Here is a 27,944-nt window from a genome sequence, read left to right on the forward strand (position 1 = left end):
GGGTGGAAGAGACGTGTTACTATCTATGCAGGGAGAGGATGACACCTGAGCGGAGGGCGGAGCCAGATATCGCGATAATGAAAAGCTGCGGGGAGAGGGGCGGCGAGGGTAATCATCATGGCCTCGTGTGGGAAGTAAACTTGTTGCCCCTAGCATCCAAAAAAGTAGCAAAATATGGCGATTAAAGGGGAAGTCGAATTTGGACACCTCTTCCCTAATGGTGAGAAGTGGCTGGTAAATTAATGCAGACGTAGGTTCACTAAGGCCTCTTTCACACTTCCGTTTTTGTCCATCAGTCAAAATCCGCCGGTTTTGCAAAAAAACGGATCCGCCATTTTTTTTTTGGCGGATCCGTTTTTCCCCCCATTGATTTGCATTACCGGCGGATCTTGACGGATGGCCATCCGTTGGATCCGTTTTTTTGCCGATCCGTCAATTTTTTTGCGTCCGCCGAGATGCCTGGACGGACAATGCAACGTTTTTTTGCTGCAGGATCCGCATTTTTATAGAGCGCATGCCCGGAGGAATGAAGTCAGCCAGACATTTAACCCTGAAATCATTTCTGGCGGACAGAAAAATTCATTCTCCCTCTCCCCCCCTCCCCCCCCGGGCAGCGGCTCCTTTAAAATTCTTCATTCATCGGATCCGTCAGAAAGCAGATCCGGTGGCATCCGTTCACATCAGTTAGCAACGGATCCGCTTTCCGCCATTTTGGCGGATTTTAACTGACACAAAAAACTGAAGTGTGAAACAGGTCTAAGATGTAGGACTATAGGTGGTTACGGTTAGAGCTCCACTATGACATAGGAGGAGTAGGGATGAGTGACCCAATCTGTAAAGCAGACAACTAATGTCTGGTATTGAACGCCGAACACAGACTTTTTACTGGAAGTCCAGCTTACTGTTTGAGTTTGGTGCCAAATAAAGTTTGCTGAAAGGCTGTAGCGCGGCCAATTAACAAGTTTTTAGGCTGTGGGCACTTTCGGAGCCATCACATTCATGTCAAGTATTGGTATGGCTGTGATTAGCTGGCGCACCACATGACTTCCGTATAAATGATGGTTCACGAGTGTCATTGCCATTCTCTGATTAGTGTAGGGATAGTATATAGTATAATGCACTCCTCATATGGTATAATTCACCCCATAGTCCTCCATATAGTATAATGCACCCCATAGTCCTCCATATAGTATAATGCACCTCATAGTCCTCCATATACTATAATGCACCCCATAATCTTCCATATGGTATAATGCACCTCATAGTCCTCCATATGGTATAATGCACCCCATAGTCCTCCATAAAGTATAATGCACCCCATAATCCTCCATATAGTATAATGCACCCCATAGTCCTCCATATAGTATAATGCACCCCATAGTCCTCCATATAGTATAATGCACTCCGTAATCCATATAGTATAACTCACCCATAATCCTCCATATAGTATAATGCACTCCATAATCCTCCATATAGTTTAATGCACCTCACAGTCCTCCATATGGTATAATGCACCTCATAGTCCTCCATATGGTATAATGCACCCCATAGTCCTCCATAAAGTATAATGCACCCCATAATCCTCCATATAGTATAATGCACCCCATAGTCCTCCATATAGTATAATGCACCCCATAATCCTCCATATAGTATAATGCACCCCATAATCCTCCATATAGTATAATGCACCCCATAATCCCCCAAATAGTATAATACACCCCATAGTCCTCCATATAGTGTAATACAGCCCATAGTCCTGCATATAGTATAATGCACCCCATAGTCCTCTATATAGTATTATGCACTACCTGTAGTCCATATAGTATATTGCACTCCCCAAAGTCCTCCATATCTGTAGTATAATGTACTCCTCATATTCCTCCATATAGTATAATGCACTCCCCTTAGTCCTCTATATAGCATAATGCATGCCCCATAGTCCAACATATACTTTAGTATAGTGCAATTCCCACAGTCCTCCATACAGTATAATGCACCCCCCATAGTCCTTCATATAGTATAATACACCCCATAGTCCTCCATATAGTATAATGCACTCCATAGTCCTCTATATAGTATAATGCTCTTATAGAATCATAGAATGTTAGAGTTGGAAGAGACCTCCGGAGTCATCATGTCCTACCCCCTACTCAATGCAGGATTCACTAAACCATCTCAGACAGATGTCTTTCCAAACAGAAGTCTTCCATTGAAGGAGAACTCGTGGCAGCCTGTTCCACTCATTGATCACCCTCACAGTCAAAAAGTTTTTTCTAATATCTAATCTGTATCTTCCTCCTTTCAGTTTCATCCCATTGCTTCTCATGTTTCTATGTTCAAATGAGAATAAGGATGATCCCTCTACACTGTGACATCCCTTCCAATATTTGTAGACAGCCATTATATTCTTCTTTAGATATTCCCCCTCTTTCCTTTTAATATACATTTCTTTTTTACTTTTGAATAAATGTTTAAGTTCTGTGTTCATCCTTCCTGTTCTCTTTAAATGCTTCCAAGTATAATGCAGTCCCCATAGTCCTCCATATAGTATAATGCACTCCTCATAGTCCTAGATATAGTATAATAAATACCCTATAGTCCTCCATATAGTATAACACACACCCCATAGTCCTCCATATAGTATAATACACTCCCTATAGTCCCCCATACAGTATAATGCACCCCATAGTCCTCTATACAGTGTTCTGGCCACCAAAATGTTCTTACTGATTTTAAAGAAAAAAAATACAATACTCACCTCTCCTTTATGTTTCCCCGCCGCTCTGGTCTCTGTAGCGAGTGTTCAAAAATTTCCGAACATCTCACCTCAGCAGGTGCCACGTAGTGACGTCATTGCGCCAGCTGCGCTGAGATGTCAGATGCTGAGGAACAATGATGGGGGGAGGCACTGGCATCGGGCCCCATATCGGCGGTGTGACCTGCCCCCATTGGTGATACACCACTGTCTCTGAGGAAGCTTTATCGAGATGATCATTTTGAGGCATCTAATGACAATGTTTCCACCATTTTTGTAAACTGTCCCTCAAATTTCTTAGCCACCTGATTATCAAATTTGTCTAGTTATGCACTTACAAAAAAATGTAAGGGATATTTTAACATTATATTACTAGGTGGAATATGCCATTCCCGAGACTTGTAAACCTTGATGACAATCACTGCCATAGCTTGAAGTTGCGCAGTAAGCGTGCATGGGGCTAATTATTAAGTAACTTTCAGATAAGAAATCTAAAATCAACACAACCTTTGTGATTTAGTAGCAGCACATCCAACCGCTGAACAAATAACATGGTGACTGCGATAGAGACAAAGATGATCACAAGTGTAATGATTCTCTCCAAAACGTACCGCTACTTCCACACAAAAACAAGAGAAAAGCATTTTCTTGCTGCCTTCATACAAGTTCAAACTTATTTTATCATATAAATCAATCTAATAGTAACAGATACTCTCCCTGTTCTTATGTTTTGTAACTCTAATCCACTCTCTCTTTTCTAATGGGTGTTTCCTCTTCTTCAGCATTCTGCCAGCACTATAAGAGCTGAAGCATCTTTTTCCTTACATCCCAGAATGACTTTTACCATGTTCCAGTGGCTCGCTTGCCTTTAACTAACATCCTGCTCTCTCTTGCCTGTATGTAATTCTACAGACAGCAGACCAGTAAAGATCAGTCCCAACTTCCCGTAATCCATCTCCGTAACTGCAAGAAATGGTTCACACTTGACAACAGGGTGGAAAGCAAGTTAGGCTAGTTTCAGACTAGCGTTTCCGGGCGCAGCGCAGGGCCGCCGCTAAGCCCCGCCCCCGGCCGCGCCCCCTTCTGTCATCTCTTCCGATCGCATGACTGTGCATGTGATCAGCGTACCCTATACTTAGCGTTGGGTGCGCTGGTCTGATTTTGCTGACGCTGCGCCTAGCGCACAAAAATGCAACACAGCGCATTTTTGTGCGCTGTGCGCAGCGCCAGCAAAATCAGACCAGCGGACGATCAGCGCACCCAACGCTAAGTATAGGGTACGCTGATCGCATGCACTGTCATGCGATCGGAGGAGGAGATGACAGGAGGGGGGTGCGGGCGGGGCTTAGAGGCGGCCCTGCGCTGCGCCCGGAAATGCTAGTCTGAAATTAGCCTAAGACAGATGGTGGCTGGCACTTTGAAATGATTTTTTGGGGGGGTAAAGCAACATATTTTTGAAGCGATTTGCAGACTGTCTATTTATCACATTTACCAAATGAGATCAAGTTGACTGAACGTAGGGGTACCATTTCATTAAAATAATCAGCAACCTCTGCAGCCTAGAAAGAATAGGTGTCTGATCCCCGGGTATGTGACTCTGTGCACAGCTGATGTCTTTGGCATACAGAGATTCACCGAAGTTTGCAAATAATCTGACCCCCGGTGAGGTGCTATTGAAGACAATATCTCTGAGATCCTTTGGTGAGGCAGCTCTTTTGGAATGACTGCATCTTTGTACCCCCTTATTATATTGAATGCTGTTATCTCATAGAGATGATCTTTGTAAATTTGCATTTGGAAGAGAAGCTCCCATTCTGGTTGACCTGGCAGATCAATATGTTACAGCAATTAATTTGAATAAGCCAGTACTTTTCCCTTACATTAAACAAGCACAAGATGAGATATATTGTGAGAACATGTCACAACTTACTGTCATTATTCCTTTCACTATTGGACTGGCCTAGGGCATTTGGGCCCAGAATCTTACACAACAATAGGCCTCAAAAGTCCTGCCATATGCAAATCTATTTGGAACTGACTTTTGAGCCAACCACTTGGCACTTGGAGCCATTTCCCTAGGGATGATAGCTAATAACCTAAGCTCAGTCTTATTGATGAAATAAGGTGGTTCTCTCCATGTAATGTATGGATGGAGTTTGAGTTCTTGGCCCACTGGTGAGCCAGACAGAAAGTCCAGTCTGACTTGTTTGCAGGGCTGTGGAGTCGGTGAGCCAAACCTGCGACTCCGACTCCTCAATTTCCCTTACACCGACTCCAACTCCGACTCCACGACTCCAACTCCGACTCCCACACATATTGCTTATATTTAAGTGAAAAATGTATTGTAGTACAATGTGAACCTCAGACATTTAATCATTTTTATGATCCAATTATCAAGATATTTAGATAGAACAGAATATATATTGGTGTACTACCCGGTTTTCATTCTTTTTGGTACAGATACGATATGGATAGACAGATATGGATAAATGGATATATAGATAGAGCAGATTTCTAATCTGCTTTTGCTATTGAAAACATTATGTATGAGCTCAAAAACCTTTCAGGTGATGCAGTTTTTTAAAAAGATGATCTGCTTTTGCAGCTGAAAAACGTATCCTCAAAAAACGCAGGAAAAACGCTGTGTGTGAATGTAGCCTTAGATCAGGAATATAACAGCCATTTATAGGACATTTCATAACTTTCCCAAACTCCTATGAAAAAATATTCAGCACATCCTGCATTGAATTACTGTACCCAATTTATTATATATTTTAGGAGTCGGAGTCGGTCCATTTTATACCGACTCCAACTCCGACTCCACCAAAATGAGCACCGACTCCGACTCCACGACTCCGACTCCACAGCCCTGCATGTTTGTCTACTATCTTATGGACTGGTAATGCGGGATACTTGTATCACTATGCACCTCTATGATTTCTAGGGAAAAAGCGTGACATCCAGATCTGCAAACCACCTGAATTGACTGCAGATGCTGAAAGTGCATACTGTCGAGACACGGGTGCTTCTTGTGTAGAAGAGAGGACCGTGCTGCAAGGGCCGCTGAAGTGCCTGGTCTGGAACTGCTGGGGCCAAACCTCCTGTTGCTGGAGAGAATGAAATTGCAGACGGAGCGAGCCGGTAACCTGGGTGAAGGGGGCATTGCCAGGGGAAGTAAGTTAAAAGGGGTTGTGTGGGAACGCAGGAGGTGCTTCCCACCAGAATGCTGAGCAGGTGCGGATCGCGGCAGCAGTGAGGAGAGCGATAGGCTGCAGCATGAAGAGACAGGGCGGCTGCGTGAGAGACTCACGCATATCGGCGGGCGCGCAGGGTAATGGACGTCCAGGTGTCGGCTGGCACATAGAGAAGCGCACGCCGAGCAGAGCTTTGCAGGGAAGCCATTAACCCCTTCCTGCCATCCGACGTACTATCCCGTCCACGGTACCCGGGCCCGTATGACCGGGGACGGGATAGTACGTCGGCGCGATCAGCGGCGCCCACGTGGTGAGCGCCGCTGATCGCGGCCGGGTGTCAGCTGATTATCACAGCTGACACCCGGCACAATGTGTCAGGGGCGGTCACGGACCGCCCCCGACACGTTAACCCCTTGCACACCGCGATCAAACACGATCGCGGTGTACCGGGGGTTAAAGGGAAGCATCGGCAGGGAGGGGGCTCCCTCCGTGCTTCCCTGAGCCCCCCACGGCAGCGCAATGTGCAGCACTGCTGCGGGGGACTCCCTTCCTCCAGGCCCCCGAATCCAAGATGGCGACGGGGGCCTTCGGGGGCCTGCGGAAGCTGGCTTCCTCAGTGCCTGCAAAGCGCAGGCATGAGGAAGCCTTCTGCAGTGCCTGTGTCAGATCGCTGATCTGTCACAGTGATCTGTGATGTGACAGATCAGCGATCTGTCACAGGACAGTGATGTCCCACCTGGGACTATTTAATAAAGTAAAAAAAAATAAAAAAAAGTGTAAAAATAATTAAAAGAAAATCGCCAAATAAATTAGAAAAAAAAAAAAAAATATTCCCCCAATAAATCCATTTTTTGGAAATAATAAAAAAACAAACAATAAAAGTACACATATTAGGTATCACCGCGTCCGTAACGACCCGCCCTATAAAACTGTCCCATTAGTTAACCCCTTTAGCGAACCCCTTAAAAAATAAAAATAAAAAACGAAGCAAAAAATAATGATTTATTATCATGCCGCCAAACAAAAAGTGTAATAACGCGCGATCAAAAAGACGCATATAAATAGCCATGGTACCGCTGAAAACGTCATCTTGTCCCGCAAAAAACGAGCCGCCACACAGCATCATCAGCGAAAAAATAAAAAAGTTATAGCTCGCTGAATAAAGCGATGCAAAAATAATTATTTTTTATATAAAATAGTTTTCATTGCATAAAACCGACAAAAACATAAAAAACGACCTAAATGAGGCATCGCTGTAACCGTACTGACCCGAAGAATAAAACCGCTTTATCAATTTTACCGCACGCGAAACGGTGTAAACGCACCCCCCCCAAAAGAAATTCATGAAACGCTGGTTTTTGTTCATTCTGCGTCCCAAAAATCAGAATAAAAAGCGATCAAAAAATTTCACGTGCCCGAAAATGGTACCAATAAAAACGTCAACTTGTCCCGCAAAAAATAAGACCTCACATGACTCGGTGGGTCAAAATACGGAAAAATTATAGCTCTCAATATGTGGTGATGCAAAAACTATTTTTACAATAAAAAGCGTCTTTTAGCGTGCGACAGCCGCCAAACATAAAAACCGCCATAAATAGTAAATCAAACCCCCCGTTATCACCCCCTTAGTTAGGGAAAAATAATAAAATAAAAAAAAATGTATTTATTTCCATTTTTCCATTAGGGTTAGGGCTAGGGTTAGGGCTAGGGGTGTGTTGGGGTAGGGTTAGGGTTAGGGTAGGGTTAGGGCTAGGGCTAGGGTTAGGGTTAGGGGCGTGTTGGGGTTCGGGTTGGAGTTAGAATTGGGGGTTTCCACTGTTTGGGCACATCAGGGGCTCTCCAAATGCAACATGGCGTCTGATCTCAATTCCAGCCAATTCTGAGTTGAAAAAGTCAAATGGTGCTCCTTCCCTTCCAAGCTCTGCTATGCGCCCAAACAGTGTTTTACCCCCACATGTAGGGTATCAGCCTACTCAGGACAAATTGCAAAACAATTTTTTTGGGTCCAATTTCTCCTGTTACCCTTAGGAAAATAAAAAATTGGGGGCAAAAATATCATTTTTGTGGAAAAAAATGATTTTTTTATTTTCACGTCCGAGTGTTATAAACTTCTGTGAAGCACTTGGGGGTTCAAAGTGCTCACCACACATCTAGATAAGTTCCGTGGGGGGTCTAGTGTCCAAAATGGGGTCACTTGTGGGGAGTTTCAATAGTTTAGGTACATCAGGGGCTCTACAAACGCACATGACACCCGCAGACCATTCCATCAAAGTCTGCATTCCAAAACGTCACTGCTTCCCTTCCGAGCCCCGACGTGTGTCCATACAGTAGTTTTCTCCCACATATGGGGTGTCAGCGTACTCAGGACAAATTGGACAACAACTTTTGAGGTCCAATTTCTCCTGTTACCCTTGGGAAAATGAAAAAATTGGGGACTAATTGATCATGTTTGTGGAAAACGAAAATACGATTTTTTTATTTTCACGCCCGGGTGTTATAAACTTCTGTGAAGCACTGGGGGGGTCAAAGTGCTCACCACACATCTAGATAAGTTCCTTAGGGGGTCTAGTTTCCAAAATGGTGTCATTTGTGGGGGGGTTCCACTGTTTTGGTACATCAGGAGTTTTCCAAACGCGACATGGTGTCCGATCTCAATTCCAGCCCAAAACGTCAAATGGCGCTGCTTCCCTTCCGAGCTCTGCCATGCGCCCAAATAGTGGTTTACCCCCACATGTGGGGTATCAGCGTACTCAGGACAAATTGCACAATAACTTTTAGTGTCCTGTTACCCTTGGAAAAATAAGAATTGAGGGTGAAAAGATCATTTTTGTGGAAAAAATATGATTTTTTAATTGTATGGCTTTATGTTATAAACTTCTGTGAAGCCCATGGGGGTTCAAAGTTCTCACCACACATCTAGATAAGTTCCTTAGGGGGTCTAGTTTCCAAAATGGTGTCATTTGTGGGGGGTTTCCACTGTTTTGGTACATCAGGAGTTTTCCAAACGCGACATGGTGTCCGATCTCAATTCCAGCCCAAAACGTCAAATGGCGCTGCTTCCCTTCCGAGCTCTGCCATGCGCCCAAATAGTGGTTTACCCCCACATGTGGGGTATCAGCGTACTCAGGACAAATTGCACAATAACTTTTAGGGTCCTGTTACCCTTGGAAAAATAAGAATTGAGGGTGAAAAGATCATTTTTGTGGAAAAAATATGATTTTTTAATTGTACCGCTGTACGTTATAAACTTCTGTAAAGCCCTTGTGGGTTCAAAGTTCTCACCACATATCTAGATAAGTTCCTTGGGGGGTCTAGTTTCCAAAATGGGGTCACTTGTAGGGTGTTTCCACTGTTTAGGTACATCAGGGACTCTCCAAACGTGACATGGCGTCCAATCTGAATTCCAGCCAATTTTGCATTGAAAAAGTCAAACGGCGCTCCTTCCATTCTGAGCTCTGCCATGCGCCGAAACAGTCGTTCCCCCCCACATATCAGGTATCTGCGTACTCAGGACAAATTGCACAATAACTTTTGCAGTTCAATTTCTCCTGTTACCCTTGGTAAAATAAAAAAAATTGAACCTGAAGTATTTTTTTTATGAAAAAAAGTTAGATGTTCATTTTTTTTTTAAATATTCAAAAAAATTCCTGTGATGCACCTAAAGGGTTAATAAACTTCTTGAATGTGGTTTTGAGCACCTTAAGGGGTGCAGTTTTTAGAATGGTGTCACTTTTGGGTATTTTCTATCATATAGACCCCTCAAAGTGGCTTCAAATGTGATGTGGTCCTAAAAATAAAATGGTGTTGTAAAAATGAGAAATCCCTGGTCAACTTTTAACCCTTATAACTTCCTAACAAAAAAAAATTTGGGTTCCAAAATTGTGCTGATGTAAAGTAAACATGTGGGAAATGTTAGTTATCAAGTTTTTTGTGTGCCGTATCTCTGTGATTTAAGGGCATAAAAATTCAAAGTTGGAAAATCGCGAAATTTTCAAAATTTTCGCCAAATTTCCGTTTTTCTCACAAATAAACGCAAGTTATTTGAATGAAATTTTACCACTAACATGAAGTACAATATGTCACGAGAAAACAATGTCATAATCACCAGGATCCATGGAAGCGTTCCAGAGTTATGACCTCATAAAGGTACAGTGGTCAGAATTGTAAAAATTGGCAAACCACCCTTGGGGGTGAAGGGGTTAAAGTGACGTCGGCTGCAAAGAGAGACATGGGCACGCGGAACCTTAGGGAGAGCTCTACCCTTAAATGGATTAGGGGCTCAGCGGGCAGAACCGGAGACCGCCCGCTGCCGCCAGAAGCAGGACCGTGTGTTGGACGCCTGAAGATGCTACATCGACCTTCGCCGGCATTCTATTACCCACTGGACCTTCAGAGAGTGACGGACTGCGGAGCCACGATAAGTGAATCTGTTAACAAAAGACTGTCTAGTTAAACAACCGTTGTATAGTTCAGTTTAGCATCCCTTTCCCTTGTTATCACCCTGCGAGCAGTTCATTGCTGTTGAACAAATAAATGATAGTAAACCCCTGCTTTGTAGCATTTGTGTTACTGCATCCAAGCACCTGCTTGTAACGCTTGCATGATCAAAAGTGCAAAGAAGGACTTTATATCTACAAAAATGAAACCGTATATGAAGTATTCACCTTGCTTCTTGAATGGGACATCTTTAGAGTTCACATTCTGAGAATAAAAGGGCTTCAGCACTGGCATATTATTGCATCCGCCTCAAAAATTAAAGTCCCCCATACACACTAGACCGGCCATCTTATAGTCAGGGGAGATGTCGATTCAGCATGTCTAATTTAACTGCCGATCGTATTGCTCCCCCATAGATAAGCCATGAGACGAAAGGCTTTCTCATAAAAAATACAGGATCACTCGGCCGAACAAGCGCTCCTGTGTATGGCAGCATCAACTGAGACGGCTGTCAGCGGAACAATCAACCAAAGCATAGATCGGCCAACGGCCATCTAATGTGTATGGGGAGCTTTACACTGCACAGTGGCTCTCCAGGCCACCAAAATGTACAGGGAATGGTTGCATGTCCCATTCAATGGAAATACCCCGGATTATAATCCTAGTGAAATGCTATCACTGTACAAGATTAGGATACCCCTGCATGTGGAAGGGAACCAAGGCTTGAGGCAGGGACTGCAAAGCGAAAAAATAAGAGGTTATGGGGAAGCTTCTGGTTAAGGAGGAGGAAAGCTAAAATTCTAATCTTCTTGACTTGTACAGTTGCTTCACAAGAAGCCTTTTGTATTGCGAGTCTGTTTTCTTTGGCTCAGCTTTGCCATCAGTAGAATTTTCTTCTCAGGTCACTCCCTTCTAAACTTATTCCTAATCAAAACCCTTGTAAATCCGGACTGCCTTCTAGATAAATTAGTCCCATTGTCAGCAGCCACCGCTATGCGCTGCTTGTCCTTTCTCACGATATTAAATTATTGGAAGTGAAACCAGCGAGCGATCAATTTACCATTTAGCAGAACTTTGTGAAAGTCCTTCTAATCCACAGACGGAGGAGAAGCGCTGGCATTTTGCTCAAGGCTTGGAGTTTAAATGACAAATTAGAAATAAGTAATTTTCTCTAACTCTTTTACATCGACCTGATCTGCACAGATCAGCAAAGCTATGTGTGTGTGAGACCAGAGACAAAGAAGCCAAAGCTCAGCAATCTAAGCAGTGTCCTCGGGTTTCAGCTATCTCTTGCCCGTGATCGTAAGGCTTTAATGCCGGTATTGGTGACATGACATCATGAGTGCAATCCTGAAGTGAGCTGCACTGTTTGTCTATCAAACAATACTGTGTATTATGTGTCCCGAGTCTAGGCCATAGTCACCGTGTGACACCCTGCAAAGTTTACAGCTTACTTAGTGCAAATGTTATGCCAAGATGGTAAGTTCCTTTCTTCACCCTAGTAAATCAGTAAAACTTTTACTAATCCGGCTATGGAATTTAAATGTTTTTCTTCCCCTTTTTACATTATTTTTCTTGGCATTATTGCTCATATTTACTAGATTAAAAACAAATTAAATATAATATTAATCCGTTCTCACCATCTTTACGGCACTGTCTGGAAGTACTTGCTAAATCCAGATGTACATTTGTGCAGTTGGAGTTGATATTAACTGCTGACTCTCTTCTGCAATAGCAGGGATCAGGGGTGATCAGAGATGATACTAATTCTGGATGTTTAGTCCCTCAGATCTGACAGTCAATAGTGACCGCAGCATCTAAGCGGTTAGTCTGTGGAAGTGAGGATCCTTCTGCCACTTGATACTGACACTTCCTAATCACAAGCTGGAAGCTAGAGACCTCAGATCTGCCACCTATATACACATATTACACCCTATCAAACAGGGCCTGATAAGGCCTTATATAGAGTCATAGAATACAAAAAGCAAAAAAAATCCTGTTGGGAGAGAAGAACAAACAAAACGCTGTGCCCTAAATGCGTAAACACAATATGAAAAAGTCTTTGATGGGTGCACAAGTTCATGCACTCACCTGATGGAGGACTAATATGGCTTTAAAACGTGTATCCTCAAAAATGTTTCCTGTGATACTTTTCAATGGACAGAGCTTGCATCGGGTGGATCCAAGTGGAAGAGCCAGACACAGGCTCACACAGGACAAGTAAATCAAAATGAACACATCCAGCCCATGAATGGCAGCGCTTCCCAGAACTCACATCCAAAGATGATATTTTGAATTTTTTCTTTTTTATTATTTAATACAAGGAGAGTCATATAGAATGGTAGAGTTGGAAGGGACCTCCAGGGTCATCATGTCCAAACCCCTGCTCAATGCAGGATTCACTAACCCATCTCAGACAGATGTCTATCCAGCCTCTGTTTGAAGACTTCCATTGAAGGAGAACTCACCACCTCTAGTGGAAGCCTGCTCCACTCAATCACCCTCACTGTCAAAAAGTTTTCTTCTAACATCTAATCTGTATCTTCTCCCTTTCACTTTCATTCCATTGTTTATGGTGTTTCCATGTACAAATGAGAATAAGGATGCTCCCTCTACACTGTGATATCCCTTCAGATATTGGTAGACAGCTTTAAAGTCTAGCGTTCCTCGTAGGACATACTTTGCAGTCCGCTCACCATTCGGGTAGCTCTTCTCTGAACTTACTCGTTTTTCAATGTATTTTTTAAAATGCGGAGCTCAGAACTGGACACAGTATTCCAGATGTCACACATATGGCATTCTGAAGCGCAGTTGATTACCATGCATTCATGGTTCGAACATTATGCTGGCACTGTGAGTAAAACCATACCAGGAGATTGTTACATGTTTCAAAACTAGACTCCTGGGATATTAGTCATAATTTATAATGTACCTTTATCGGCAGATTCTGTGGATACACCGAAAACTTGGCGCTGCAGGAGAGGGGAGCCAGCTATCTGAGACTTCCCATAAAGAAGGCGTAGGTTGGATTTATACAGCCAACATTTATGGTTTGTGTACGGACGTGCTGCAATGTCCAGACCGGTCAATGATCTTATGACTTGAACTCAACACTCTCATACCACAAGTAAAATAAGTATTGAACCCGTCACCAATTTTCTAAGTATATTTCTAAAGGTGGTATTGAATTCTCACCTGATGTTGGTAACAACCCATCCAATCCACACAGGCAAAGAAATCAAACCATAGATGTCCATAAATTATGTGTAATAATGGGAAATGACAAAGTGAAAAAGTATTGAGCACATGAAGAAAGAGAGGTGCAAAAAGCCATTTAAAGTCATGATACTAGCTGAAATCTGTCAGGAATTACAAAGTAATCCTAGAAAAAAAATCAGCTTGTTCAACTGATGGCCTATAAAAAGGTGTTTCATTACCAAGGTGCCACACAAGAAACATCTCATGATGGGAAAAAACAGTGAGCTTGTCTCAAGACCTTCACAACCTTATTGTTGGAAAACATACTGATGACATTGGTTACAGAAGAAATTCTAAACTACTGAAGGTTCGCTGTTGGGGCCATAATCCGTAAGTGGAAAGATCATAATTTCACCATAAACCGGCCATTACCAGGTGTTCCCCGCATTATTTTCAGACAGAGGTGTGGAGAGCTACACAAAGACCTGGAATTAAACCACAGAAAAAACACAGTATAAGAAACGTGTAAAAATACTCTGTTGTAAAATATATATATAACAGTAAACAGCAAGTGCTAGTAAAAAGATGATAACAAAAACAGGGTATTTAGTTGATACATTTTTTGCAAAAAAATGTATACTAACCCGCTCCACCAAATGTCAAGCTATACCCATCTTAAGGGCATGTCACACTAAGAGATATCGCTAGCAATATCACTATAACTAGTGACGTTATAGCGATATTGCTAGCGATATCTCTGTGTCTGATACTTACCTACGACCGGCTCCCCCGCTGGTTATCGCTGATCGCGCGAGAACGTCCTGGACTGTTTCTCGTCGTCAGCTTCCTGCGGCACTTCCTGCTGTGAGGACGAGCGACGCGTGGAGCCGGGCGGGAGGACGCAGGATCGCCTGGTGTGACAGGTAAGTAGCGACCCCCGTCCCCAGCGATGTCGCTGGTGAGATCTGCCTGTGTGGCAGCTCACTGGCGACCACTTAGCGATGTACCAGCGATCCTGACCACGTCATATCGCTGGTCGGGATCGCTGGTACATCGCTAAGTGTGACAGTACCTTTAGAGCAGTCTTAACCAATGCATTTAAAATCTGATCATGTGAGCAGTAACTATATGAGCAGGATTCAGAAAGGTAATGCCTGATGTGGATACGCTGTGCAAGATGGTTTTTTATGTGCATGGCTCACAAGAGAGGGGTGGGGCTCTCCCAAAACTTGCAAAAGTTGCACATACAGTTTGTCTGCTCCTATTTCATACAGCACTGTATTACGTATTATTTCTAGTGGGAAATGGCTCATCTGATAGAACATGGCATAATTATTTTACTAACTTATTCTGTGTGAACCTCTGATAAAAATAATTTCTGTGTTTCTAAGGGGGCGTTGCTTACAGGAATGTCTTGGGGCATGGCTTTAAGATGCTTTGTATAATTACCCAGCGAACCATGCCCTCTTATTAAAGACCGTAAAAATTAGCACTAAACAAAAATACCCATTTCTCTGGAGCCATATGGTGGATTTAACAAAAAAATCCAAAAGAGAAAAAACAGAATACTTAGGCTATGCGCACACATAGCGGAACTCTCGCGGAAGTTACCGCGAGAATTCCGGAATTCCATTCTGCGGGAAAATCGCATTTTAAATTCCCGCGAAAAACTAGCGATTTGCAAGCGTAATTAGCTTGCAGAATGCTAGCGTTTTCCAAGCGATCTGTAGCATTGCTTGGAGAACTGATTGACAGGTTGGTCACACTCGTTAAACATAATGTTTGACGAGTGTGACCAACTTTTTACTATTCAGGCTGCCTATGCAGCATCAGTAGTAAAAGATAGGATATAAAAAATAATAAAAAATATTGTTATTCTCACCTTCCGACGGCTGGCGATCTTCTTCCCGCCTCTCTCCACACTCCCGGCATCTTCCGGTCCCAGTAATCCTTTGCGCGAATGACCGCGAGACGTCGCGCTCCCACGACATCATCGCGAATGACTGCGAGACCGCGACGTCATTGCGGTCATTCGCGCAAAGGATTACTGGGACCAGAAGATGCCGGGAGCGTGGAGAGAGGCGGTGTAATGTATAATAATTAGATCTGTCTCTTTAAGCATGCCAGACTTATGGGACTTGGGGGGTGGAGACAAGAGGGATGAGAAGGGAAGTTTCAGTTTCACTTCTGTGTAGCATGGGAATGCAACTGTTATGCTGTGTGCTGGAGGACGAAGAATAAAACATATCTAAAGTTTAATACCTTGAATTCTTCATAACGTGTGGATATTACAACTGGCGACGAGGATGGGATATAATCACCTACTGCTGTGAGTACGGAATATATTTTACCGCTTCACACGCCAGCACCACTGAGAGACTCTATCATGGCTGACTACTTACACACATTCCCACAATTTGATATGACGGATGTCATTAATCTCTCCCATAACTGGAGAAAATGGCTAAACAGATTTGAGAATTTCCTAGAAGCCATGGACATAAAGGAGGAGAAAAGAAAGAGAGCTTTGCTCCTGCATTGTGCAGGCACAGGAGTCTATGACATATACAGTACGTTACCTGCAGCAGAAACAGACACATACAACAACTGCACTAAAGCTCTCACTGGCTACTTCAACCCCAAACAGAACATCAGATATGAAAGATATAAATTCAGGATTGCCAAGCAGCTTCCAGAAGAGTCCATAGACACTTATGTCACACGGCTGAAAGAGTTAGCACATGGATGTGCCTTTACAGATGTAGATGATGAAATCCTAACTCAAATAATTGTCACCTGCTCGTCTAATAACCTAAGGCGTAAGGCTCTGCAGCAGGATATCTCTCTACATGATTTGCTCAAAATGGCCCGTGCTATAGAAATAGCAGATCATCAGGCTACCGTAATGGAGAATGGGGATAAATTACATGTGCATAATCTCAAACAGAAAAATTTACCAGACAAACAAGCCCAGAAACAGAAGAAATGTTATAGATGTGGACAGGATTTCCCTCACCACCAGAACAAATGTCCAGCTATGGGACAAACCTGCAGTAAATGTGGAAAAGGGAATCATTTTGCAGCTGTTTGCAAATCAGCGCACTACAAGCCTCCGCTGCCTATGACAAAATCTGCAGATGTAAAAGTGATAAATCAGGACACAGAAGAAATGTCTGCGACTGAGAACTATGTGTTCACTACCTCTGTCACTGGTTCAGTACAGTCTCCCTGTGTTACACTCTCAATCTGCAACACTGACATTACCTTTACAATAGATACAGGAGCTTCAGTGGATATCATAGATGGCACTACATATGAACAATTGAAAACAAGGCCAGTCTTACAACAAGTGCAGACTAAAATCTTTCCTTATGGATCTAAAACACCTCTAGCTATAATGGGACAATTTGATGCTGAAATTAGATATAAAGAAAACAGGCAGAAAACCACTTTCCACACATTACAAGGATCGGGAGGCTGTCTTCTCAGCTATCACACTGCCTTGGAGCTAGGGCTCATCCAGATTATTCATACCATAACTGACCCTGCGGATATGGATGTACAAACTATGGTGAACAGCTTTCCCTCCCTATTTAGTGGTTTGGGAAAACTAAAGGACTCTCAAGTACACCTTCATGTGGATGACAATGTTCGTCCAGTAGCCCAGCCTCACAGGCGTATTCCATTTCACCTGAGACAGAAGGTAGAAAAGGAACTCCAATTGCTCATGGATGAGGACGTTATTGAAACTGTTACTGGTCCCACTCCGTGGGTTTCTCCACTTGTGGTAGTTCCAAAACCAAAGACTCCTGATCAAGTGAGACTGTGTGTTGACATGCGCCTGCCCAACACCGCTATCCAGAGGGAAAGACATATCTCACCTACGATTGATGACATCATTCATTTATTAAATGGAGCCACCGTCTTCTCAAAGCTCGACCTCAATAAGGGATATCATCAATTAGAACTGAGTCCAGAGTCCCGATACTTGACCACATTTTCCACCCATGTGGGCCTCAGAAGATACAAAAGATTGACTTTTGGAGTCTGCTCAGCAGCAGAAATTTTTCAGGATGCAATAAGGAGTGTCATTCAACACAACCCAAATGCCTTTAATTACAGTGATGACATATTGGTTTTTGGTAAAACTCAAGCTGAGCATAATCGTGCTCTATATGCTATCTTCGAATGTCTGCTTTCTGCTGGACTCACTTTAAACAAAGAGAAGTGGGAGTTTGACAAGGGTTCATTAGAATTCTATGGTCACATCTTCTCGGCAAAAGGAGTACAACCAGACCCCAAGAAAGTGGAAGCTATCAGAACAGCCTCAATTCCACAGGATGCCAGTAAAGTGCGTTCTTTCCTTGGAATGGCAAGTTACTGTGCTAGATATATTCCGAATTTTTCAACAATCAGCAATCCACTACGGGAACTTACAAAACAAAGTTGTATTTTTCAATGGTCTCAAGACTGTCAGGCCTCTTTTGAAACAATTAAAAATGAACTCTGCTCGACAACCACTATGGCTTATTTTGATCCAGCTTTTCGAACTGAACTGATTGTGGACGCCAGTCCCGTGGGACTGGGTGCTATTCTAGCGCAGTACAAGGATAACAATCAAAATCCTCACATCATTTCTTATGCAAGTAAGAGCTTAACAAACACTGAAAGAAAATATTCTCAACCTGAAAAAGAAAGCTTGGCATTTGTCTGGGGATGTGAACACTTTCACTTATTTCTCTATGGAGCTCCCTTCACCATTGTCACAGATCATCAAGCACTTCTTACAATTTTTGGAAATCCCAGAGCTAAAATGCAGGGCTGTGGAGTCGGAGTCGTGGAGTCGGAGTTGGAGTCGGTGCTCATTTTGGTGGAGTCGGAGTCGGAGTTGGAGTCGGTATAAAATGGACCGACTCCGACTCCTAAAATATATAATAAATTGGGTACAGTAGTTCAATGCAGGATGTGCTGAATATTTTTTCATAGGAGTTTGGGAAAGTTATGAAATGTCCTATAAATGGCTGTTATATTCCTGATCTAAGGCTACATTCACACACAGCATTTTTCCTGTGTTTTTTGAGGATACGTTTTTCAGCTGCAAAAGCTGATCATCTTTTTAAAAAAACTGCATCACCTGAAAGGTTTTTGAGCTCATAGATAATGTTTTCAATAGCGAAAGCAGATTAGAAATCTGCTCTATCTATATATCCATTTATCCATATCTGTCTATCCATATCGTATCTGTACCAAAAAGAATGAAAACCGGGTAGTACACCAATATATATTCTGTTCTATCTAAATATCTTGATTATTGGATCATAAAAATGATTAAATGTCTGAGGTTCACATTGTACTACAATAAATTTTTCACTTAAATATAAGCAATATGTGTGGGAGTCGGAGTCGTGGAGTCGGAGTCGGAGTTGGAGTCGGTGTAAGGGAAATTGAGGAGTCGGAGTCGCAGGTTTGGCTTACCGACTCCACAGCCCTGCTAAAATGCCTGCACGAATTGAACGATGGGGCCTACGTCTACAGGACTACAACTATAACATTGTTCACAAACCTGGAAAATACAGCAATCCGGCTGATTATCTTTCAAGACATCCTACTAATGATGATATACCTGTGCATTCCTCCATTGAAGAATACCTACGTTTTGTTACAGATCATGCCGTGCCAAAAGCACTTTCTCTTGATCAATTTATAAATGAAACAACAAAAGACAAGACACTCTGTGCCCTAATACAAATCATCCAAAATCGAAGGTGGCATGAAATTCAAAAGGAAAAATTTCCTGATTCTGAGATTGATCTGAAAGAGTTAAAACTATTCTCAAACGTACGTGAGGAATTATCAGTCACTGAAGAACACCTCATTCTTCGAGGTACCAAACTAGTTGTACCTAAGACTTTGCGTAACTTAGTCATACAGATAGCACATGAAGGTCATTTAGGAATTGTTGGCACAAAGAAGTTACTCAGAGAAAAAGTGTGGTTCCCAAATATGGATCACTTGGTGGAAGAAAAGATTAGACGCTGTTCTACTTGTCAATTAATCACTCCATCATCAACCTTAGAGCCATTACAAATGTCTCCGTTACCCACTGCTGTCTGGGAGGAAGTGGCAGTCGATATATATGGACCATTGCCAAATGGCCAATACATTCTCGTAACAATTGATGAATATTCTCGATACCCTGTCATTTCATTTATCTCTTCAACATCTGCTAATAATGTTATACCAGAGCTGGACGACATTTTCTCGGCATATGGTATTCCAAGAGTGGTCAAAACAGACAATGGACCTCCATTCAATGGACATGTGTTTAACAATTTTCTGAATACTTGGGATTCAATCACAGGAAAATCACACCTTGCTGGCCGCAAGCCAATGGAATTGTGGAACGTTTTATGCGCACTCTGGGGAAACGTATCAAGGCAGCGAGTCTGGAGCACATCCCACTGAAACAGTCATTATACAAATTCATGCGTAATTACCGCAATACGCCACATTCCACTACTAATGCTGCTCCAGCTCATTTAATGTTCAGCAGAACCCTGCGTATACGTCTCCCTGATGTGACCAGCCATCCCCGACCGAGTGGCTCATCAGTGAGATCCACAGATTTCTCCAACAAACAAGCCATGAAACGTTATGCAGACAGAAGGCGAAGGACACAGTCAAGTGCCATCGAAAGAGGGGATGTCGTGGTGGTACGTCAAAGACCAACCAACAAGACCTCACCTGTATATGGTCCTGCAAAATATTATGTTACTAAAAGGAAAGGCAGCATGATCACAGCTGAACGAGATGGACACTCCATAACGCGAAATTCTTCATATTTTAAAGTCATACCGCAGAATGATGACAATGAACTCTCTTTGGTGGAAGATTTGGTATCCGATGGTGGAGAGGACCAACAAGAGGTAGCTGGTCCATCAATAATGAACCCTCTCAATGAGCCCAGACGTTATCCTACACGAGAGAGAAGAGCTCCATCGAGGCTTATTGAAGAAGTGTAATTACAGTTTTGTTTTGTTTTTTTGTTTGTTTCTCTGGTTTTGGAATTGAACAAATAAGACAAAACGGACATATGATTTCTTTGGACGTTTTCATGTTGTTGCATTTATCAGTAATATGGGTTATTTATAGAAAAAAAAAAAAAGAAAAAAGGGGGATGATGTACTGTATAATAATTAGATCTGTCTCTTTAAGCAAGCCAGACTTATGGGACTTGGGGGGTGGAGACAAGAGGGATGAGAAGGGAAGTTTCAGTTTCACTTCTGTGTAGCATGGGAATGCAACTGTTATGCTGTGTGCTGGAGGACGAAGAATAAAACATATCTAAAGTTTAATACCTTGAATTTTTCATAACGTGTGGATATTACAGGCGGGAAGAAGATCGCCGGCCGTCGGAAGGTGAGAATAACAATATTTTTTATTTTAATTCTATTTTTTACAGGGATATGGTGCACAGAGCCTGGAGGAGAATCTCCTCTCCTCCGGACCGTGGGTACCATCCGCAAATGTTCTGCTTACTTTTCGCATGGTGGGCACAGCCACATGCGGAAAGTAAGCAGAACAATGCATTCCTATGTGGGCGGAATCGCTGCAATTCCGCAAACTTAATGAGCATGCTGTGGATTTTACCGCGATGCGATACTGCCGCGGGAAAATCCACAGCATTAGCACAGCATTGCGGAATCCCATAGGTTTGCATGGGATGCTGTTTTTTGCGTTTTCGCGGCAAAATTGCGCGTTTAAAATCGCAAAATCAAAAACCAACCCCGAGGAAGCATCTAAGCGAAACGCCCACACTTCAGCCAGGTTGGTTTTTGATATATATGCAATGTTTGATATATTTATTATTATGGCCAGTATTTGTTGAACTACTGAATCACTGAATTTTATCTGTAAACTTTGCTGCCAGTTTGCATTTCTCTCTGTATACTTCTTGGTAGGTCCGTTTATTTGGTCCTCTTGTATTGCACTACTGCACTTTATACTTGTCATTATTCATCTTTCTGAGAGATATTTGTTTGCTCATATGTATATATATACATTTTACGGACGTCTTTTTGACCACATCTACTATTCATATACATATATGTAGATATATACTTTTTTTGCACTTTATATCTGGCTGCTATTTTTACTTTTACATTGGTGTTTCATATATGATTTATTAATTTGTGTATTATTGCTATGGTCATATGTGATACATACAGATTTCATTAATTTATACTGACCTGGTTTCAGTGTGGCATTCAGGTGTCACTGATTCCCTTATTCATAACTGCTGTATTATATACTAATTTTATTCTTCAATTGATATAATAAAATTTATACATTTTTTGTATTGCTCCTTGGTCCAATTTTTTGGGGTTTTTGTTGTATTATTATGGATGAGCTATCGCTTATTTAGCCTTTTTTTTGGGATTTTTCTATAGTACTGTTGTAGATCTCAGCTGCTCCAAAAAAAAACAAACTGGTTAATCCCTATGGGGAGGTGTCCTCTGTAGCCAGATATCCCGAATGCACACAGGACTAGCATACTGAACACACACTGGAGGAGTGTGTTAGACACTGACTTCTGTCACTTAGCACCACTCCGGCACCATTTTTTTCGGAGTGGTGCTACTAATCTAAGTTACCAGCCCCTAGTTTTATTCTTACCAGCCGCTCTTCCCGATGCAGCTCCGATCGGTCTCCAGCAGTTCGTGACCTGCCACATTGCTCCAGTGTTTGCTGGGTTAAGCAGAAGATCACTTCTCAATGTAAGTCTATAAGAGCCAGAACCAGTCTTCCATAGACTTACATTGAGTTTTTGTGACTCTACTCTCTGACTTTGAGTCAGTCAAAAGTTGCAGTCACAAGAAGCACTGGAGCAGTGCCAGTTAGAGCTGTGGGCTGGAGTCACACTGCCGAATTTCTCCTGCGATAATCGCATCGCACTGCACGGACTGGCCGGCACCTCTCCTGACCCGAGCATGACAGCATGATGGATTACTATGCAGCTGTCAAGCTCAGGTCAAGAGAGCCGACAGCCAGTGCGAGTTTTACGATCCGATTCTCGGACGAAAAATTCGCCAGTGTGACTCTGCCCATAGATGTCGGCTGGTAAGTATTAAACTAGGGGCAGGTAAGTAAGATTAGTAACACCACTCCAATAAGAGGCGATCAAAACATCGAATGTACCCCAAATGGTATCATCAAAAATGTCAGCTCAGGCCGCTAAAAATAAGCCATAATTTATCCCAAAAAATGAAAGTGTTACGGGTGATAGAAAATGGCAACACAAGCAAAGGCAGAGGTGTTTTTTTGTGAAAATTGTGAAATTGCATTTTTTTTTGGCAGTTTGAACACACTTGGACTTTTTTCCCACTTACCAGTGACTCGTATGATAAACTGAATGATGGAATTCAAAAATACAACTTGTCCCACAAAAAAATCCGCATATGGCTGTGAGGATGAAAAAATTAAAAAGTTATGACTCTTGTAAGAAAGGGAGTTAGGCTATGTGCACACGCTGCGGATTCACCAGCGGATTGTTCCGTGCGGATCCGCAGGTAAAACAGCAGGTAAAGTGACCTGCGGTTTTTCTGCGGATTGGCCAGCGGTTTTCCCCTGCGGTTTGACACCTGGACAATGGAATAGGTATCGAACCGCAGCGGAATCCACAGAAAGAATTTACATGTCATTTCTTTCTGCGGATTTCAAACTGCAGCTTTTCCGCGGTGATAAAACCGCAGCATGTGCACTGCGGATTGTAAATCCCATAGACTTACATGGTACTGTACACTGTCTGCAGAACTGCTGCAGATCCGCAGAGGCCAAATCCGCAGTGGATCCGCAGCAGAATCTGCAGCGTGTGCACATACCTTTAAAGTCTTGGCGTAGCACATGGAACTACTTGACTCCCATTATCTTTGTATAATGGCTTTGTATGGAATATTTATTATTAATGACTCCACAGAATATAGACATGTGTAATTAATGGGTGTAATAACAATATTGTGGGTTGTGTGAACAGAAATGATGTAAATGGTCTGCCTATCATTAGGTACACTGAGGCAGTTGTCTCCTATAATAAGACAGAGTGGCCCAGCCCAGGGTTTCGCCCATCACTCTGCCTTCTTCCAGGACTTTTTTTATACCCCTGAATAAGCTAGTATTGTGAGCGAAACCCGGGGTCAAGCTAAGTGATCAGTGTTACCATAAGGGGATCATCTATGGATGTGTTCTCCATTGTTTTTATTGGTGATGCTTTCTTACATAATTTTCTGTATATAGCTAATAAAACACTGCTTTGTTGCATATTATCTGGTGGTTAATCTCTAAGTCATACACTGCACTAAGCTGCAGGTTGCCGGAGTCTTTGAATGGAAGGACCATATCCATGTACTAATGCAGGCCTGAACAACATAGAGCTCGTGGGCCGCATGTGTTCCGCTAAGCCATGTTGTGCGGCCCGCGCCGCTTTTCGGGAGACGCTGCTCCCTATATTCAAAAGTATTCACGTCTTTCAGACACAAATACTTATGAACACTGTGGCGCCGGTACTGGGTCAGACCCGTCGCCGATGTGCAGCAATGTGATGAGATCAACACTCTGGTGACGTCACCACACTGCTGTCGGCACCGGGGCTGCATAGGTTGAGGAGACGTCAAGCTGGTAAGCGCTGCATGGAGGAGCTGAAGAAATGTGACTTTATTTTAGATGAGGGGGTCAGGCAGAGGGCACATAGCGGGGCAATGGAGGACATTATGGGGATCTTGGCAGATTGTGAAAAGGGGCATAGCATAGCGTGGGGCGGTGGGGACACTATGCAGAAAGGCATTGTGGGGGAGACAGGGAAAGGTGTAGTTTAGGGTAATATGGAGAGGGGGTATATTATGAAGAAAGGCAGTGTGGGGGGTAGATTCTGGAGCGGTGCAATGTGGGGGTATATTATAGAGAGGGGCAGTGTGGAGGTATATTATGGAGAGGAGCTATGAGTGGGTATTGTCATGACTCTGGACAGGATGGTTCTGCCTCCATCCTGGTCAGGTCAGGGTTAATTTTAGTTCGCCTCTCTTTGGTTCTGGGGCGGCTATTTAATGTTGGCAGTACCTGGATGTGGTGTCGGTGATACTTCCGTGTACTCGGTTTGTGGTTGCTGACCCAGGTTACTCGTCCGTTTATGTCATGCCTCTGTGTGTGTGTGTGCTTGCTGTGTATGACCCGGTTTGTCCCCTGACTTTTGCCTCTGTATTTTGTGTTGTACTGCCCTGTCCCTCCTGGTTATCTGACCCCTTGGCTCGTCTCTGTTTACGCTCCATCTTATCCCAAGGTACCACGCTCTCATCTGGCTTTTGACCCTTGGCTCTCCTTTGACTATATTTTCTTTCTATGCCCTGTACTCTGCGCGCTCAGCTGCCTTCCCTGTCCTCACGCGCGGTGACTCCACCCCTCTGGTCACGTGACTGCTTAGTTCCAGGTCCTGTGCTCACTGCTTAGTCTCAGGTCTTTGCGCTCGTTCACATGCCCCCCTGATAGCGCCCCCTAGGCTGCCCCAGTGACAACATCGGTGTCATTACAGGTATATTATGGAGAGTGGCAGTATGGGGGGTTTATTATGGAGAGGAGGTATGAGGGGGTATATTCTGGAGAGCGGCAGTGTGGGGGTATATTGTGGAGATGGGCCGTGAAGGGGTATTTTATGGAAAGGGGCAATGTGTGGGAATATTATGGAGAGGGGCTGTGTGGGGGCATATTATGGAGAGGGGCTGTGTGGGGGTATATTATGGAGAGGGGCTGTGTGGGGGTATATTATGGAGAGGGGCTGTGTGGGGGTATATTATGGAGAGGGGCAGTGTGGGGGTATATTATGGAGAGGGGCTGTGTGGGGGTATATTATGGAGAGGGGCTGTGTGGGGGTATATTATGGAGAGGGGCAGTGTGGGGGTATATTATGGAGAGGGGCAATGTGGGGGTATATTATGGAGAGGGGCTGTGTGGGGGTATATTATGGATAGGGGCTGTGTGGGGGTATATTATGGAGAGGGGCTGTGTGGGGGTATATTATGGAGAGGGGCAGTGTGGGGGTATATTATGGAGAGGGGCTGTGTGGGGGTATATTATGGAGAGGGGCTGTGTGGGGGTATATTATGGAGAGGGGCTGTGTGGGGGTATATTATGGAGAGGGGCTGTGTGGGGGTATATTATGGAGAGGGGCAGTGTGGGGGTATATTATGGAGAGGGGCAGTGTGGGGGTATATTATGGAGAGGGGCTGTGTTGGGGTTTATTATGGAGAGGGACTGTGTGGGGGTATATTATGGAGAGGGTCTGTGTGGGGGTATATTATGGAGAGGGGCTATGTGGGGGTATATTATGGAGATGGGCTGTGTGGGGGTATATTATGGAGAGGGGCAGTGTGGGGGTATATTATGGAGAGGGGCTGTGTGGGGGTATATTATGGAGAGGGGCTGTGTGGGGGTATATTATGGAGAGGGGCTGTGAGGGGATATATTAAGGAGAGGGGCAGTGTTGAAGCACTACGTAGCTTTAGTTAGATTTTCTTGGGATTTAAGGCCTTTTGATCCATACTGTTTATCTGTAGCTGTTTCTTTGGGGTGAATGGACTGATGCGACACCACAACTATCCATGTCCTAAAGTTGGCTTCTTTTGATCTGTGTACTGAGCCTCAAAAAAGCTAGGAACACCATTGTAGAGATTTTACGTCATTGTTAATTTGTTTCCTAAAACCAAAGGCATGCAACTTTCTAAATTGTTTTCAAGGTGTCTGAAAATGAATGAAGACTGCACACTGCCCGAACCACGGCGGTAAGAATCCTGCATTATAAATGTAAACCAAGGGTTGAAAATCACATTTTTTGCAATACTCCTGAGCTACAAAAACTAAAACAGCCACTTGTAGCTTCCTACATACCCAGCAGTAACAATCATAATTGATACCTGGAGAAAGCAGAGATCAATATAAACCTCAGAGTGAAGTTTGATTTTCTGCTAAGCTGATTACTCAGCCAATTAACAAGTTTAATTGCTTTTTACATCTCCATACACTTCATTCACCGGCTGAATGAAATGACTGACCGAACAGAATGTGCTCAGAAGTATGGGCGCCCCAGGGCACGGAAAGTGGGTTAACTCTTTAACTACAGGCATAATTGCCAATACTAAGAAGAATAGCAAGAATATTAATTGATGTTTCCTGTAAATCTCTGCAAATAATTAACCTCTTGTATTTAAATAGGTCTTTCACTGTTTTTCTTTTTTTTTTTTTTTAGACCAGAGGATGGATTGGAAACCCAAAGCTCTACTGGCACCATAACTGTACAATAAAAAAAATGCCAAAAAAAACATTTGGATATATTTGCGTATCTTTGGATTATATTAAGAGAGCTTCCATCAAAAATGTAAAATGTGTGATAGTCCAAACTAAAGTTTGCAACTAATTTGTCATTACAATCACACAATGTTTTCAAACGTAACAAACGAGATAAAGTATTATTGCTGGTACATACAACTAGGAAATGTTTATATGGCACAGATAATTTTGTCTTGCACAAGATCACTATTGTACCATCCTATCGTTCCATTTACCCAATTGCCTTTTTATTCAACCCTTACATGGTTAATATGTTTAATTGCAAGACAAAGTGGATTTTCAACTTGCTATTTACCACCATCAGGTGGAATCTGTTGGTATTGCATGTATGTCTTTTTTGTTCCATTTTTTTAAATTAAAATTTTCTCATAACCATGAAATTCGAATCATTTTAATGTCTTTATCTAGCATTAAAAAAAAAAAAAAAAATTGCCTTTGGAAAAAAAATTAGGTGAAATTTACTTTTTTTTGGTAGAAGGTGTCCACGCGACCCCTCTCTTATATTAGACATACCCAATTGCCTACCCTTGCCCATGTCCATGTGTCATAATGGAAACGATCTCCATGAAAAAAAATCAATTAGGATGTATAATCAAATTTGATAAATACACAGACAATACAACATTAATAGCAACAAGTGTAGGTGGAATGAAAGACATAGTGTCAAAATGGAAAGCTCGAATATGGGACTGCTACTCAACACAGAGAAGACAAAGCTATTGAATCATGCCAGGTACAACCAGGACACATTTGAGATGGACGGCAATGAACTGGAAGTTGTAAAGGACTTTGACCTACTTGGATCAATGATCACTCATGATGCAGCGACGACACCAGAAGTCAATAGCAGAATAGCTATGGGCAGATCAACAATGAAGTCACAGGACAAGGTCTTCAAATTGAACATTTCACAGGCGATCAAGACAGTTTGGTCTTCTCTGTGGCAACATAATGATGTGGAACTTGGA

The 27,944-nt window shown here is 42.9% G+C and overlaps 1 long non-coding RNA gene across 1 annotated transcript; it reads left to right on the forward strand.

Moving 5' to 3' along the window:
• Positions 1-38: 38 nt before the first annotated feature.
• Positions 39-27,336, forward strand: LOC141057902 (uncharacterized). The gene is made up of 3 exons (XR_012222043.1): positions 39-220; positions 5,700-5,896; positions 26,876-27,336. It is a non-coding gene; the product is annotated as an uncharacterized lncRNA (long non-coding RNA).
• Positions 27,337-27,944: the final 608 nt, after the last annotated feature.

This window comes from Dendrobates tinctorius, unplaced genomic scaffold (genome assembly GCF_039654945.1).
Source record: "Dendrobates tinctorius isolate UK_male_01 unplaced genomic scaffold, ASM3965494v1 ptg000205l, whole genome shotgun sequence".
Lineage (NCBI taxonomy): Eukaryota > Metazoa > Chordata > Amphibia > Anura > Dendrobatidae > Dendrobates > Dendrobates tinctorius.